Genomic DNA, 18,561 nt, shown 5'->3' with positions numbered 1-18,561 from the left:
CTCAGTAGCCTTCCAAAATAGGCCAATTGCAGCCTCCTCCAGGTTACTCCTCTTCCTGCCACTTTTTCTTTGAAGGCAGAGGGGAGGGACCTGGGTATCGGGCAGCCTACTTGGCCCGGCCACCTCCTGACTGAGACTTTCCTGTGTATGAAAAAGGGACATCGTTTTAGTTTTTGGTTCATCAATCACAATCAGAAATTAATAATCCAAACTAACATATATTTAACATCATTAATTTGACAACCAAAAATATTTAGAATAATGATATACCTGACTCAAGCTGGGTTCCTTCACTTCTTCCTGCCTGGAAGGCCCAGGTTGGACATCAGAAGCCTCAGCTGAGGGGGAAGGAAGTGTGGAAGGAAGAGTGGAGAGTGCTGGCCTGGGTTCAGTCTTGCCTGCCAGAAAATGCAGTCTGTCATAGTACCATAGCCTGGGGACATAAATGTCATCTGCTGCTCCTGATCTCTGGAAATCCTGGACCTTCTTTCGCTCCCTTAGATAAGTGCTCCTCATGCCACCAATTAGGATCTTCAAATAGGTGATGTCTGCCGTGGGGATCACCGGCTTCACAATTTCCAGAAATTTATCCACCGCTGCCTTCCTCTTTTGCTTGATTCTTATAATGTGGGTGGTTTACCTGCCACAGACAGGGCAGCTCCCTGAACAGATCAATGAATATGGGAATAAAGTCCTGATCCTTCAATATATCCATTTTCTCTGCAAGACACAACACAAGACAAACCCTAATGTCAGGCTAAAGTCTACTAATCGTCTCCTAATATAGGCCTCAATCTCTAAGAGAGAGAGAGTATAGGCACAAGTTTAAATGTTACCTTCGTTATCATGAACGGCTCTTCCTCTACTCCTTCCTCCACTCACAGATCGTACGTACAACGCACATGTGTCACACTTTATATACACTGCGCACGCGTGAAACTCCGCCCCCCTGAGGTTCTTTCTATTCTATTCCCCGCCCCTTCTTGTTCGGCACAGTGGGGAAGAGCACATGGCGGAGACACAACAGGTGCGTGCTAATTACAGCAACGAGGAGGAGGAGGAAAGGCCGGAGCCAGAAACGTCCCAATCCCAGGGGAGAAGACTTAAGGCATCGAATATGTCCTTTGTGGAGATGTTGGAGATGGTGGACATCTTGAAGAGGGACGACTATGGACCTTACCCCAACCCCAATGTCCGAAAGGCCAAGATCATGGCGAAAGTTGTGAGGAGTCTGCACAGAAATTTTGGGGTATGGCGATCCAAGGATCAACTGAGGAAGCGGTGGTCGGACCTCAAATTAAGGGAGCACAATCCCATTTGATAAATTTTATGGGGGGGGAGATGTTTTGGACAGGTAACCCTCTATACTTCATTGAGAGATGAATGCCTAAATAATGTGTATTACTTTGGCCAGCCCCTCCTTACTTACACTATTGGCAGCCCACTGGACAGGTAAGAAGTGTCATAATACAAAGAGATAAATACACACTGTACACATTTTAGCTCATTTTTAGATTCTGCAATTACCTATCAAGATAATAATAGGATACAAAAACTTTAAACAGTACCATTTGAAAGTATTCAGCCAGGCCCTTGCACTACATGCTTTGGGAAATTCATCCATAAATCTGACCACAAAAGAGGTGGGTATAGTGTGTATGGGTTTGGCAAAGTCAGCAGATAGAGGATTGGTATCAGCTGAGTTAGCAGTTGGGGGGAGGGAGGGTTCCAAATTATTTTAGGACCCCAAAAAAAACCTCTGGCACTCTGCCTGAATTTCACACACACATCACAATTTTTTTGTCCAGCGACGAAGGAAACGCCTGTCTTTGCTCTGCACACATTAGCCAGGATTCATTAATTCTCTGCTAGTGTTCAACCTGTGACTTTTACCGCAATTCTGTGAACACTGATCCCTGAACAGTCACATGTTTTGTGAATGGCTTACTAGGACCCATTAACTCCCTGCCACTTTTCAATCCTATTCCTATGCAAATCATGTGAACACTGGTTTCTGGTGTTAGTCACATGTCTTGCAAATAGCTCATTAGGTCACTATCTAACATTTTTACCAATTGTTCCTGTTTATCCTTGAATCCATCCACAGGCGTTTTCCCCTCGATTAATCAACTTGCTTTTAATAAATAGTGTTTTCTGTGTGCCCTCTGCAAGCACAAACACGGTGCAGCCTGCCCTCCCCCCTTCCAGTGGGTCTCCTGCCGCGCATCCCCTGGGTGTCTGTTGCTCAGATTTTTTGATATTGCATTAGAGCTCTTGTTCCCTGAGGAAGCCAATGCCTTGGCGAAACATGTAGGAAACCGAGCCCTTACTTCAAAGGCCTTCTTCATCTGGCCCACCCTACTTCATTTGGGTCACACGCAATATTTATGCTTTTTGGTTGCTAATTATTTTATTGTTCTTTCTATGTATTTATTGTGAAATAAAATATTTGTGATTTTATATCTCCTTCTCATTTCCATACCTTTTACTTTAGCACCGTTATAATCCCCTGTCCCTTTATTCATTAGTTATTCAATTACTTTGGGATGAGGTGCCGTATCTAACACAACCATCTAGCCACACCTGCATATTGTTAAATTAGAATTTGTTCAGCAAATGAATAAAGAATCTTACCTTTAAGGATCAATTACAATCACTTACTGACCAGCTCACGCAGATATACTGTGGCAGGTTGGCAGCGCTGCATGAATTGCGGTACCTGTATGGCGGCTCACGCAGGCGTAATTGCAGGTGGGCACGCACTGGCAGCGGTGCACTCTCGCTCCCACTGCATGCTGCGGGAGCGTGCCCATGGGTTGGGTGATGTCCACCAGCAACCCACGATCACCTTGTACAGAGGCAGAATGGAGAACTGTGTAAACAAGGCGATTCCCCATTCTGACAGGAGACATGACAGAGATCTACTTTTCTCAGTGATTGGGAAGAGTGATCTCTGTCATGTCCAAGTGAGCGCATCACCCCTACAGTTAGAACACACCTAGGGAACACACTTAACCCCTTGATCGCCCCCTAGTGTTAACCCCTTCCCTGCCAGTGTCATTTTTACATTGATCAGTGCATTTTTATAAGTACTGATCAATGTAATAATGTCACTGGTCTCAAAAAGTGTTATTTGGGGTCAGATTTGTCTGCCTCGATGTTGCAGTCCCACTAAAAATCGCAAAAAAAGCATGTGTTTGAGTTTGTGCAAACCAATCAATATACGCCTTTTGCAATTTATTTTACCAAAAATATGTAGAAGAATCTATATCAGTCTAAACTGATAAATTAATGTGTTTTTTTATACATTTTTTTTTAGATATGTATTATAGCAAAAAGTAATATTGTATTTTGTATTTGTATTTTGTATAAATTTATAAAAAAGGGTTTTCTTTTCAAAATTGTCACTATGTATTTCTTTATAGAGCAAAAAAAAAAACCGCAGAAGTAATCAAATACCATCAAAAGAAAGCTCTATTTTTGGGAAAAAAAGGACATCGATTTTGTTTGGATACAGTGTCGCATAACTACGCAATTGTCAGTTAAAGCGAGGCAGTGCTGTATCACAAAAAATGGCCTGGTCATTAAGGGGGAAAATCCTTCCGGGGCTGAAGTGGTTAAGGTTATTCACGCTGAACAAGAAGGGCTTAAGAGGGGTTATGATTCAAATTTACAAATTTATCAAAGATGATTTGGTAACTCTAATAATCTGTTCTAAGGTCCCTTAAGAGAACATGAAGAGGAAAGAAGTTGTATCTGAATTTGTTAGCAGTGGTGTGGCACTTCATTTTCAATTCTCATTGAATTCAATAGTCGGAAAGGGAGATTTCTCCATTCATGCTGTTTAGTATGTTTAGTGTGTATGGCTAGACTTACTTGTGAGAGTAGGTTTGCTGGCATTATGTACCCCTTTGACCCCCTTTGACATTTTTTAAGGGTTTGCCTGTTCATCAAGTACCTTTGGTTCTACTGGACAGCCCAGCATTTGCAAAACTTTTTGGCTTATACTGCACTCCATGCTGAAACCATAACTATTTCTTCTTAGTTTTCTCCTGCTGCAGGAGAAAACTAAGAAGAAATAGTCATGGTTTCAGCATGGAGTGCAGTATAAGCCGAAAACTTTAGCAAATGCTGGGCTGTCCAGTAGAACCAAAGGTACCAATTTTTCTGCTTGCGTCCCACTGCACTCCTATTGGTTCATTTTCAACAAGGAATGTAACATAAAAGGATTGAAAAGGGATGCTGTAGATAATATGGTCTTGATGACTTGATCTTCATCTAAATGATTTTAAAAAATGAAGACAGTCTTTTGTTTGCCTGAATCGGGCTGCAGCCACGTCGACGATTACAAATGAGCAGCGGATTATTGCGGCAAGAACCAAAGGACCCTCCATGCCATCATGGATGCGGAGCGGCCTGAAAAGAAGATGAAGACAAGAAGATGAAGAGAAGAAGATGAAGAGAAAAAGATGAAGAGAGAAGCGTCACATAGCGGGAGCCTCCCTCCATGCCATCATGGATGCCATCATGGATGCCATTATGGATGCGGAGCGGCCTGAGAAGAAAAAGATAAGAAGACGCCGCGGAGGAAGATGCTGGATGAGAACACTGGAGGAAGAACCAGAAGAACCAGAAGAACCAGAAGAAGAAGAAGATGGAGGAAGAAACCGAAGGAAGATAGAAGATAGAAGAAAGAAGAAGCATTTAAATAAAGGAATTGTCAAAAACTGTCTCTTGCCATTTTTAACATTTTTGACAGTTTTTTAGTGAAATGGTAGGGGTACTTTTGTACCCCCTTACCATTTCACACAGGGGGGAGGGCCGGGATCTGGGGGTCCCCTTGTTAAAGGGGGCTTCCAAATTCCGATAATCCCCCGCCCGCAGACCCCCACAACCACCGGCCAAGGGTTGTGGGGATGAGGCCCTTGTCCTCATCAACATGGGGACAAGGTGTTTTGGGGGGCTACCCCAAAGCACCCTCCCAATGTTGAGGGCATGTGGCCTGGTACGGTTCAGGGGGGCGCTCTCTTGTCCCCCCCTCTTTTCCTGTGGCCTGCCAGGTTGCGTGCTCGGATAAGGGTCTGGTATGGATTTTTGGGGGGACCCCACGCTGTTTTTTTTTTAAATTTTGGCACGGGGTTCTCCTTAAAATCCATACCAGACCTGAAGGGTCTGGTATAGATTTTGAGGGGGACCCCACTCCATTTTTTTTTAAATTTTGGCGGGGTTCCCCTTAATATCCATACCAGACCTGAAGGGCCTGGTATGGAATTTAGGGGAACCCCCACGTCATTTTTTTTTAAATTTTGGTTCAGGGTTCCCCTGTGGGGAATTCCCATGCCGTTTTTATCAATGAACTTTTATGTATATTGTCGGACCGGCAATTCATTAATAGCCGCGAGTAGTTTTAAATGAGTTTTTTTGAAATGTCATTTTGCTGTCAGACTGTTCTAAACACGGGAAACATGCCCCCCTTTACAGGCATACTATAGACACCCCCAGGTACGAAATTTAAAGGGATATTACACTTTTATTGTTTCACTTTAAGCATTATTAAAATCACTGCTCCCGAAAAAACGGCTGTTTTTAAAACTTTTTTTTGCATTGATCCATGTCCCCTGGGGCAGGACCCAGGTCCCCAAACACTTTTTATGACAATACCATGCATATAAGCCTTTAAAATTAGCACTTTTGATTTCTCCCATAGACTTTTAAGGGGTGTTCCGCGGCATTCGAATTTGCTGCAAACACCCCAAATTGTTCGCTGTTCGGCGAACTGGCGAACAGCCGATGTTCGCGTTGAACATGAGTTCGACTCGAACTCGAAGCTCATCCCGAGTGAACATCTTCATCAAAACTTCGACTTTTCCCTGAAAATACTCTGCTTACACTTCTATGCATACAATAGCAAACCGGGGGCCTGCCTTGCACAACAACTCAAACATTGCTTAATACACTCTAAAATTCCATACCTCGCTTCCCCCTCTCAAACCCGTATCACAGACTCCAAAGGTATTGACAATCAATTTAGCTTGTTTTATGCTAATTTATACAATCTTACCATGTCTGGTGGAGCCCCAGCCCCCACATCTGAAGATATCACTGACTTTCCACGTACATTTACCATCACTGTCTCCAGAACAAATCCAAACACTCTCAGACCCTTTCCATATATCTGAAGTCGAGCAAGCTATCACCTCCCTTCCGCTACAAAAAGCCCAAGGCCCTGATGGCTTCAGCAATGAATACTATAAACAGTTTTCCCCCCTGCTTTCCCCACATCTTTGCCAATCCTTCAATTATATTGCTTCCTCAGGCCACATCCCCCAGAATCTCTCAAAGCCACCATCACGACAATCCCAAAACATGGCAAACCGCCAGAAGACCCTGCCAGCTACAGACCCATCTCATTACTAAATACAAATACCAAACTATACACCAAACTGATAGCCACACGGCTCTCTAGCATCATCCCATACCTAGTACACCCTGACCAGGTGGGTTTTGTGGCTGGTAGGCAAGCGTCTGATGGCACACGTAGATACATTGACCTACTACAGTGGGTTGAACACCATGGAACGCCTTCCCTGTTTATCTATTTAGATGCGGAAAAGGCATTTGTTAGTGTTGACTGGAGCTTCTTCAAAGCAGTTCTGGATAAGTTTGAATTCTCTGCTCAAATTCTTCAAGCCATAATGTCACTATACTCCAACCCTAGCACCAAGGTTGTGAACTCCGGTATTCTTTCTGACTCCTTCTGTATATCTAATGGAACCCATCAGGGATGCCCCCTTTCCCCCCTAATTTTTACCCTCATTATGGAACCATTGACCCATTCAATCCATACAAACCTACTTATCTCCGGTATTGAAGTTGGTAATCATACTCACAAAATCGGCCTATACGCAGATGATGTGATCATCTCCATCACCAACCCAGCACAATCATTACCTCACCTCCACCGCACCCTAGATCTTTTCAGCAAAGCCTCTCTCTACAAGATTCATTTCTCCAAGTCCTGCATGATTGGCACTAATATTGACTCCAATACAAAACGTAGCATTGATCCAATCACCTCCTTCTCGTGGGCTCCAGACTCCTCTCTTTCCTACCTAGGTATACAGTTGGTCACACCTAGTTCTCGACTAATCCTTCTCAACTTCTCTCAACTCATCTCCAAACTTCAGAAAACAGTACGTGATCTATAACATATTCAAGCCTCCTGGGCTGGCCGCATCAAATGTACCTTTTACTCCACATACTCTATGCATTTCGGACTTTACCTATCCAGTTTCTACAATCACATCTACACAAACTGCAAGACATATTGAACTCCTTCATCTGGAATGGGAATCACCCTAGGATTAAAGGCTTTAGCTTGTGCACACCTACATCCACTGGGGGAATGGGAGCTCCAAACATTTCAACATACTTCAAAGCAACAATCCTGGACCAAGCCAAATCCTGGTGGGAAACTAAATCACAGCACACATGGCTCCAAATCGAAAAAACGGTATTAGCAACCTGTCCAAAAATGCTCCTCAGCGCCCTACTCCTAGGACACCATGGACGGCAATCTTACCTAAGCACCATCAACGCAACCATTAAAACATGGAAAGCAATCTACCAACATTTGATTGGCATAACCTACCGGATACTGCCTCTCATCTCTCTCTCTGCCATACAACTTATCATCCCCGACATCTCAATATCGAACTGGCTCTCTGCTGGCCTACAGGCTATTGGAGACCTGTACCAAAACTTCTCATTTACCTCTTTCCAACATGTGCAACATAACTGTCACATACCCTCCACTGCACTGGGAAAACCTCTTACACTTTACATATCCACCGTCTCAGTGGCAGCAAGCCCTTCAATGACCCCTGAAACTTTCTAAATGTATTCTACACTGGGAAACTGTACAAAAGCTTCCCAACAATTGGTACCTAATACCATTCAGACTAGCAAAGATCTACCCCTTTGCTTTCAATGCCTGCTGGAGAAACTGTGGAAATCCTGGAACTCCACTACATATCTGGTGGTCCTGCCCAAAATTAATACCTCTCTTGTCCACTCTCGCCAGATTTCTCTCTTCCTTGACATCTAACACTGTTTCCCTATCTCCGCAATAGGTTCTCCTTGGCTTAGACATTGAAACTTGGCCACCTCACACCCGAACTGTCATATCCCATGTCCTTATTGCCACACACCTAGCTATTGCTAGAAACTGGAAATCCCCACGTCCTCCTTCTATCCTGGAAGTGATTCTACAGCTGAATAATCACTGTCTCATGGAATACTTGTATGCCAAGGCCCATCTTCAAATTCCAGCATTCCAAAAGAAATGGGCCCCCTGGCTTGCCCACCCTAAAGGCCCATCTCTGCCTTGATCCACCACCATCACCGCTCTCTCTTTTGACCTTCTAATGAACTTTTGACATCCAATAGGACTTCCTGTCTTTCTACCTTCACAGACACTGCCGTCCTTTATTAATATAGGCAATATGCCTTTCTCCACCGCTCATAACCAATCTATCTATCTATTGCACACACTTGACAACCCATCTAATGATTTGTATACGATAATGCTTTTTTTCTCCTTCATTTGTCTTAGACACTCTTTGTACATTATTGTACCTGTTCGAATCTTGTACCATTACTCAAACATTACAATTTATGAAAATACATTCACTCTGTATTGCCAAAAAACATAATAACAATTTTCTTTCCAAAGTATTTTATTAGAGGTATTCAGAGATACAAGAATAGATAAACAAAAGTTACGTGGGCCCATCGGCCTGACGAACTGTCTGAATTCCATAACCATAACAGTGATAAACGTTTTGACCTAATGTGAGGAGAGTGTAAAACAGAACAGAAACGGTTGTAAATATTTGAAAGTTGTTTGTATTATTCAATATACAGAAGTTTTATGTTGTTTAGGCCTGTGAAGCCCATTTCTATAGAGCAGTCAGAATCTTACTAATATCGATTCTGGTATGAGTTAAGCTGACTTCTTGAGACCGACGGGGTTGATAATGTGGGGGTGTAGATTAATTTGTAGAGTGGCTAATGTCATAGGGTGTATGTTGTTTTGTGGTTGGGGGTATATCCAAGGTTGACAGTCCGGCTGGTCACCTTGGTTGGTTATAATATTTGGGTATAGGAAGGCAGATGTGGGAGGGGGGTGGGAAAGGATGAACATGACTCTAGGTAAGGGCTATAGTTATGTACAAGATGAGGGATAGGAGGGGGATGGATCAAGACAGGGGGGCAAGCGCCTCCAACCAAACCTTGATCTCTGACCCATCCAACCCTACCTATCGAGAGAGCATGATTATGATTATTGATCCAGCTTAGATGGGGAGTGGGCATATGGTTTGGGTGTATTCTGAGGTCGTTTTAAAGTGGTACCAACAACCCCAGCGGCTGTGTGTTTGGAGATATTGTCATGAGAGATGGCTATGAGTGCTTCCATTTTGGCAATTTTGTTTAATCTCTGAAACCATTCTTTGATTGAGGGGTCATGTGTCTTTCCCCACAAGACTGGGATACATAATTTAGCTGTGTTTATCATGTGCATTGCTAGAGATCTATGATAAGAGCATCTGGGTGATGCAGTGTGGTGTAAGAGAAGTTGGGCGGGGGGAAAAATCCAAAGCCAGGGTAGAGACTCTTGATGTGACATCATGGACTTCTCTCCAGAACCGCTGGATGATGGGGTATGCATACCAGATGTGTATGAGAGTGCCTGGTGTAGAGGTGCATCTCCAACATAAGTTGGACAATGATGGAGCAAATTTGTGAATAGTGCCCGGGACTCTGTACCATCGAGTTAGGATCTTATAACCATTTACTTGAGTTGATACATTTGTCGATCCTTTAAGGAAGTTCTCATGAATTTGTTCACATTGTTCTTCCGTGATTTCTAGAGCAAGTTCTTTTTCCCAAAATTGGCATGTCTTGTTGTGTATGGGATGTTTGGCAAAGAGTAATGAGTAAATAGTTAAGATAAGATGTCTTTGTGGGGTGTTTTTAGAGAATTGTATTACTATAGGGGTAAGTTGTTGAGTCCAATGTAGTTTGCGGTTTGGACCTTTGAGAAAGTGTCATATTTTCAGGTATATCCACGAAGGGAATTTAAAGTTTATCATTTGGGTCTTCTCTGTTCTTAAATGTGTCTCTTTGGAAAAAGTGTTTGGCTAGAATATGTTTATGAGGCCAATAGGTAAAGAGAAATTGTTTGGACATTCCTGGTGGGAATTGCGGATTGAGACGGAGTGGGGTCAAGGGCCCTGGTGTGGATGATAGGAAAAGTTTGTTACTCACTTTGTGAAAGCAGCTTAAGGTGGGTCCTATAAGCATATGAACATCGGCGGCGGTGGTTGGAATATGCTTTGGGTGTAGCCAGGGTGCTGAGGCTAGGTGGATAGTGGAGAGGGATTCTTCCAATGTAACCCATTGTTTTGTGTCTGCATGGATGTTCCAGTTCACTATCCTTGTAAGAAGACAGGCTCTATAGTAGTTGCGTAGGTCAGGGAGGCCCATGCCCCCTTTGGATTTGGAGAGTGTGAGGTGTTTGTATTTGATGCATGGGCGTTTCTTGTGCCATAGAAATTTTGTGCATATATCTTTGTATGTAGAAAAGAATATAGAGGGTAAGTAGATGGGAATGGCTTACATGATGTATAGTAAACTAGGGGGGACGTTCATTTTCAATATTGCGGCTCTTCCAAACCAGGAAAAGTAGGGGACATCCCATTTTTATAGATCTGTTTTATGGATGCTAGTATTGGTGCAAAGTTTAGTGTAAATAGAAGTTGGATACCTAGGTATGTAATTGCCTTGGATTTTCAGATAAATGGGAAATTGTTTTAACATCGGGTTACTGTGTCTTTGGCTAAGGAGATGTTCAGGGCTTAGGATTTATCGAAATTGATTTTGATGTTGGAGACATTTTGAAAGTGTGCAAAGTCCTTTAGAAAGTTTGGGTGGGTAATGCGGGGATCCGATAAAAATAATAAAACATCATCTGCAGAGGCTGCAATTTTAAATTCATGTCCCGAGACCACAAGTCCTTTGATATTGGGATTGTTTCTGAGACAGTTGAGAAAGGGCTCTAGAGTAAGAACGTAGAGAAGAGGGGATAAAAGGCAACCCTAGCGTGTTCTGTTCCGGATGGGGAATGCATTCGACAGGCAGCCATTGGCTCTTACTTGTGCAGTCGGGTTTGTGTATAATAAATTCCTGGAAAACTGCCGGGGCGTTACAAAGGCTAAAAGGCATTATGAGGTATTCATAATGGCCTGTTCTGGTATTAAACACAGTTTTCCACTCGTCGCTCTCCTTAATCCTCTTGAGATTATATGCCCCTCTCAAATCAAGCTTTGTGAAAATTGTTGTTCCCTTGAGGCGGTAAAACAACTATGGAATTGGATAGGCATTCTTAATCGTGAAACAATTGAGACCCCTATAATCAATACAAGGTCTCAGTTCACCACTCTTCCTCTTCACAAAAAAGAAACCAGCACCAGCAGGAGATGAGTATTTGTGGATGAAACCTCGAGCAAGTGCGTCTGCAACATACTCCTCCATGGCCTTATCCTCCAAGACCGACAAAAGGTAAACCTGGCCACGAGGGGGTATGGCACCAGGTCAATTGCACAATCATACGACCGGTGTGGAGGCAAACTACCTGCTTGACCTTTGTCAAAGACATCGTTAAAATTGCAGTACTCATCCGGCAGGGAGGAGAGAGAAGAAGTGCACAGGACCTTGGCTACCTTCTGGAAGTATGTCTTACTGCATTGTAGCAACCAGGAGAGAACCTCAGCACAGAGCCAATCAAAATAGGGGTCGTGCCTCTGTAACCAAGGATAACCAATAACCAGCGGAAACTTAGGCGAGGAAATAACTTGGAATTGGATTATCTCATGAAGAGCCCCTACGGCCATGGACAATGGAACAGTCTCATGAGTCACATGGGCAGGCTGTAGAGGTCTCCCATCAAGAGGCTCAATGGCAAGTGGAGTGTCACGCAGCTGCAGTGGAATCGAGTGCTTCATTGCAAAGGCAGCATCAATGAACAGGCCTGCAGCCCCAGAGTCAATTAGAGCCTGTATCTCAACGGATGACTTGGCCTAAGAAAGGGTGACCAAAACCAGGGGCTTATCCTTCTGGATAACTGGGGACGAAACAACGCCACCTAAGGTCTGTCCGTGACAGGACCTCAAAGTTTGGGCGTTCCCTGATGGGTAGGACAAGACTTCAAAAGTGACCTGCCTGGCCACAATAAAGGCCCAATCTCTCCCTCCTCCTAAGGGTTCTCTCATCAGCAGAGAGACGCATGAAGCCCCAGTGCATGGGTTCATCTTCACAGATCGACTCGGTAACAGGAAGCATGGGAGGTGAGGGAGGCAAGGGTGGGACTGCAAAGTTTGGAGACAAATGTACAGGAGGCTTCTGCAAGCGCTCCTTAAAAGGGAGTCTTTCTTTGAGTCTGGAGTCAATGAGGATGGCAAACGTGATCAACTTCTCCAGCTCAGTGGGTATATCTCGGGCTGCTATCTCATCCTTGACGGTATCCAAGAGACCATGAGAAAAAGAAGCCATGAGGGCCTCATTGTTCCAAGCAACCTCTGCTGCCAGAGTACGGAATTCAATGGCGTAATCTGCAAAAGTTCTCATACTCTGTTTGATGGACATGAGGCACTTGGCAGCAGAAGTGGAGCATGCGGGAACGTCAAATACCCTTTTAAAAGAAGCCACAAACTCAAGGTAACTCAAGGCAACAGGTTTTTGTGTCTCCCATAGAGGGTTTGCCCAGGCCAAGGCTCTCTCAGAAAGCAAAGCTATCACGAAACCTACTTTGCTTCTGTCCGTGGGAAATGCCTGGGGCAGCATCTCAAAGTATATCTCAACCTGGTTGAGAAACCCTCTGTATTGGACTGGATCACCCTCAAATCACTGGGGAAGCAGAGCGGAACCAGACATACCTCTTAGAGAGGTGATACTCGGGGCGGGTGCCTGCACAGAGACTGGAGCAGCAGCAGAGATGGCCTGCAACACAGGTTGAACCGGAGCAGCCACAGTGGGAGATTCCAGGTGAGCCGTGTGACTCAGGAGCATTTGTAATGCCATGGCAAACTGATCCATGCGGTGATCCTACTCATCCAATCTGGAAAAAATATTACCAATAAGTGAATTGACTGCATCTTCTGAATTCATGGCCTTCGTGTACTGTCGGAAACTGTGAATCAGACTGAGACAGTTAAATCACACTTGTTTAATAATAAAAAAAAAAGGTAAACAGAGTAAACGTAGTCAAAACATGGTCAGAGTTCAGGAACTGGAACGGATAGTCAGACAATCCAAAACATCAGGGAGCAAGAGATGAGTGTAGTAGAACAGCAAGCAGGATCTGGAGCCAGAAGAAATGTCAGACAAGCAAGTCTTTAATAGAAACACAGGAGAGCATCTCTAGAGATGTGACCAAGGTAAAGGCAGAGATCATCTGGACTGGACGGCATAAGTAGGCAGGACTGATGAGCAGGATATCATCAACAGGTGAGTAACTGTGGAGAGATAGGAGCTGGCAATTAGCCAACAGCTGAACGGCCAGCTTTGAGAAGGAAGGGCTGAGCCCAGCCCTGACAGATAGGAGGTTCTATTGACTGAGTTGGATTTTGAGACAAGGGGTTGGGGGTGTACTGTTTCAGAAAATCTCTGATGACCCTGGTTCTGAGTGTAGGAGGATCTAGAGGGTGTTTCAGATGGGATAGGTTATATAGTTTGGAGTAATATTGTTCAAAACATATGGCTATGTCTTTGTTGCTTGTGGAATGTGTGCCATCAGGGTTCTGAATTTGTCAGATCACATTGAGAGCTTTTTTGGCTTTCATGGCTTTGGCCTGTGGGGCACTACTTTTATTTCTGTGTTCATAGAACAGTTTATGGGACAAGGTAAATTTGCGCTTTGTTATTTGTTTTAATTTGTCTAATAAGAGAGATCTAACTTGGGTTAGTTCTTGTAGGGTTTGTAAGGCCTGGGTTTTTTTTTTTACATTCAAAAAGTTTATTAAAAGGTAACACATTGTACAAATATGCAGTGTTAACATGAATATAAGTAAGAATGAGGCACAATCAGTTGAGTACAGATTATCTAAAGCCAAGTGTGCGATAATTTGCTTAAACTGAACATCATGAGTAGTCCGCTTGTGATTTTGTTCACATCTTAGTACAGTTAGCCCTTTGTGTTGACCTCATTTCAGAAATATCTGAAGTTTTAGTATTAGAGAGTAGAAAGCAGAGATAAAGGACAGATAAATAGAGTTAGGATGTTTAGCTGTGGGTGGTGGGGTGAGATGAGATGGGGTGAGGGAGGGGTGGGAAGTAGAGGGGGGGAGAGAAAGAGGTGGGAGGTAGAGGGGAGTAGCATGTGCATGCTATTGAAATCATAGAAATTCATCAGTGCTATTTATTGATAGATTGTCTGTAGTTGACATGTCTGAGTACAGTATTTGGAATCTAACTGGAGAAGATGTCTTGGTGGGTATGCGTGTCGCACCTATATTACCTATTTTGGTCAAGCCTTAGTTAGCGTCCAGGCCAAGGTTTAGTTCCAGATACAGGCATAAGTTGAAACCAGAGTCCCCTTAAGGAGGTGAAATTGATATGTTTAGTCTGCCCTGGCTAATCTTGGTTTCTCATAGTCCTGTGAATATCTAAAGGCAAACCAAGGGAACCATGTCTGGTGATATCTCTTGATTGCATCATTGGACTGCACAATTGTCTCCTCCATGTCACATATCAGTGATTCTGTGCAGCCAGTCCTTGATGGAAGGAATACTAGTAGATTTCCAAAACAGTGGTATAAGGGACTTGGCTGCGTTCAGCAGGTGTTTAGATAAGGATTTTTTGTATTTTTGAAATGAGAAACTAGTGACATGGAGCAGACAACATGCATCTAGCTTCAGTGAAGTTTCCATGATATGACGAATGATTTTTGTTACCTCGGTCCAATATGGGAATATCAGGGGACACTGCCACCAATTGTGGAGAAGAGTACCTTCAGCGTTCTTGCAGCACCAGCATAGTTCTGAAGTTTGAGTGTACCATTTAGGTAGTTTGGCAGGTGTGGCGTACCATTGTTGTGAGTAACTTATATGCCGTTTCTTGCATTCTGGTGTTTAAGGAGCATTTGTGGGCAAATATGCATGCTCTTTGCCATTGCCTGTCGGTTAGCGTGACATCGAGATCTTTCGACCAGCTCTCTCTGAATCTGTCTTTGGCTGGTTGATTTGAGTCCTGTAGCCATGTGTATAATAATGAGGTAGCTTTTTAAATTTGATCTCCCTCCAGGCACACTGATTCCAGTTCAGTTAGTTGTCTAGTAAAGTGTTCCCTGCGGTGGGTGTTATTAGCGTAGCTACGTATCTGAAAGTATGTCCAAAGCGGTAAGCGCTATATATGGTTATCAGCTTTTTTTTTTTTTTTTAAATTTGATAATTTTTATTCATAATTAAATACAATACATCGCAATACTCAATATACAGGTTATCGGACAGTAATAAAATCTTTTAATACCCGATGTAACATGTAGGTTCACACCATAAATAAAAAAAAAAATACAATTTTATTTTTCACCCCCCCCTCCCTTACACCCTTATATATTCCTTGTACCAAACTCTTTTCCTTATATAGAACATCAGGCATATTACTACTACTCCAATCTTAAAAACAATATCCTCTCCATCTTCTTCTTACTCTGCTAGTCTGTCGGGTTGGCTACACTCATCAGCCAGGGATTCCATATTTTTTTAAACTCTTTTAAATTTCCTGCCCTTGTGAACACTGTCCTTTCTTTTCCTATTGTTTCCGAGACTTCTCTACGCCAGTCAGCAACCGAAGGGGGTTTCTCAGCTTGCCATCTCTTAGTTATTCCCTTTCTTGCCTGATATAGGCATCTCCGCACTGCTTTTATTTTGTCTCTCCCATCACCCAAGTCCCCACCCACCCCCAAAATACATAACTTTGGGTCTAGTTTAAGACTCAGCTTGAGAAACCTGTTTATATCCTCAATTACTTCTACCCAATAACGGGCTAGTTTAGGGCATTTCCATATCATATGTAACAAATCTCCATTCATTTGGCATCTCGGACATTGGGGATCTACTCTTCTCCCCCATTTAAACAATTTTTGGGGGGTATAGTATGCCCTATGCAGTAACATTAGATGTGAAAATTTCTGAGCTGGCGAGACTGAGACCTGGTGGCTCCCCTTCAACACCTCCCTCCACTTGGCATCCGATATTGTCCCCAGATCTCTTTCCCACTTCCCCCTACACCTAAGTTTATTTGATCCTTCTCTGCTATTTCTGAAGATATGCTGGTAGAGTTCTGCTATTAATCCTCTTGACCCCTCAAAACTCTCTATCATCCGGGGGATGGGTGATTGGCTCCATTTCGGACCTTGTTCCCCGTACTGAGCCTGCAGTGCATGCCTAATTTGGATATACCCAAAATATGACTGCTTTGGGACAGCAAACTCCTCTTCTAGGGAGGCAAAGGATTTCAAAGTATTGCCATTATATAATTGTTCTAGTTTAGTTATCCCCCTTGCCCCCCATGACTTAATTTTTCCTATCTTTATTAATTCTTGAAGACGTTTGTTATCCCAAAGAGGCATGTCCCTCACAATTCCCTCCATACCTTTCAGGCTTTTAATGTTTTTCCAAACTTTTAGCATTAATTTGACTGTGGGGGTCTTATATGCAAACGAATTTGCCTCCAATACCTCCAGCACACGTCTATGGGGTGCATCTGCAGTCATTATACCAAGATTATTATTGCCCATAGATCCACCGCCTGTCCTTAGGTGTTGCAGTTGGGCTGCCAAAAAATAGCAGCGTGGATGCGGGACCGCCATGCCCCCCTCACCTATTGCAAGCTGTAGGGTCTGTAGACTTATCCTTGAATGCCCCCCCCTCCACACAAGCCCTCTAAACAGCATATCTATTTTTTTGAGCCATCTGCCACCTATCCAAACTGGTGAATTCTGTAAGATGTACAATAGTTGGGGCATCCACAGCATTTTAACCAGATTACATCTTCCAGCTGCCGACAAAGAGAGACCTTTCCATATATCAACCTTTTTTTTAAATTTCTCCAATAATGGGGCCATATTATTATTTAAAAAATGGTCTGGATCCCTTGTTACCTGGATTCCTAAATACTTAGTTTTCTCCACTATTTTTAATGGGGTTTTTTCCAGGAAGGTGCCTTGTTTAATGGGGTCTATTGGCAGCAGGACCGATTTTTCCCAATTTATAGTGAGGCCCGAGACCTCCCCGAAGTCTGCAAAGACACCCATCACCTGCCTTAGTGACCCTTCCATGTTCCCCAGGAAAATAAGGACATCGTCCGCGTATAACGCGATCTTCTCCTCCCTGGTCCTTCTCTGAAACCTCTCTACCATCCTATTTTGTCTTACCGCAGCGGCCACTGGTTCCATAGCTAGGGCAAAGATCAGGGGTGAAAGGGGACACCCCTGTCTTGTCCCTCTCTCCAACTGAAACTTGCTAGAGAGTATATTGTTAGTTCTAACCCTAGCTATGGGGTAGCTATATAGGATTTTCACCCACCTCCTGAATGAGGGTCCGAAACCCTACACCTTCAGAACCTGCCAGATAAATCCCCATTCAAGGCTGTCAAAAGCTTTCCCTACATCCAACATCATGATAGCTCTAGTACCCATATTCTCTGTTGGGATCTGCAGGTTCAGAAATAGCCTCCTTATATTCTCGCTTGTTGACCTTTGGGGGATGAAACCTGTTTGATCCGGTTGAACTAAGCTATGAATTATCTTTTGAAGCCTAGTGGCCAAAATTTTTGCCAGGATTTTTACATCTGAGCACAACAGGGAAATAGGCCTGTATGATCCAGGTTCCAAAGGATCCTTCCCCTCCTTTGGTATCATTACAATTGTGGCCTCCGTCATTGAATCGGGCAGCCTTCCTTCCTGGTATGCCCCCTCAAGCACTTTGAGAAGTTCCGGTATCAATATCTCCCCATATATTTTGTATATCTCTGCCGGAAGACCATCCGGACCTGGAGATTTCTGGTTAGTCAGTTGTTTTAACCTCTTCTAATGAGATTGGGGCCTCTAGGGTCTCAATCTCCAGCTCAGACAGGGAGGGCAGTTCTATTTTCCTAAAGAATCTTTCCATTATCTCTCCTGCCACTGGCCCCTGGGATTTATATAGTTCTTCATAGTATTTCTTGAATATTTCATTTATTTTATCTGGTTGATATATAATTTCACCTTCCCTATTACTAATGGCAGGAATTATTGGGGGGGGGGGCATCCACTTTAGCAATATAGGCTAATATCTTCCCTACTCTTTCCCCCTCTCCAAACATTATATGTTTTTGGAATGCTCTTTTATTTTCGGCTTTCCTAGACATTACCTCTTTATATATTGATTGCTTATTTTCCCACCTTTGATATTTTTCCGGGGATGGATTTCCCACTAGCTCCCTTTCTGCTACCAGGATCTCATC

Source organism: Aquarana catesbeiana, linkage group LG11 (assembly GCF_042186555.1).
Source record: "Aquarana catesbeiana isolate 2022-GZ linkage group LG11, ASM4218655v1, whole genome shotgun sequence".
Lineage (NCBI taxonomy): Eukaryota > Metazoa > Chordata > Amphibia > Anura > Ranidae > Aquarana > Aquarana catesbeiana.
Note: the sequence above shows the minus strand (reverse complement) of the source record.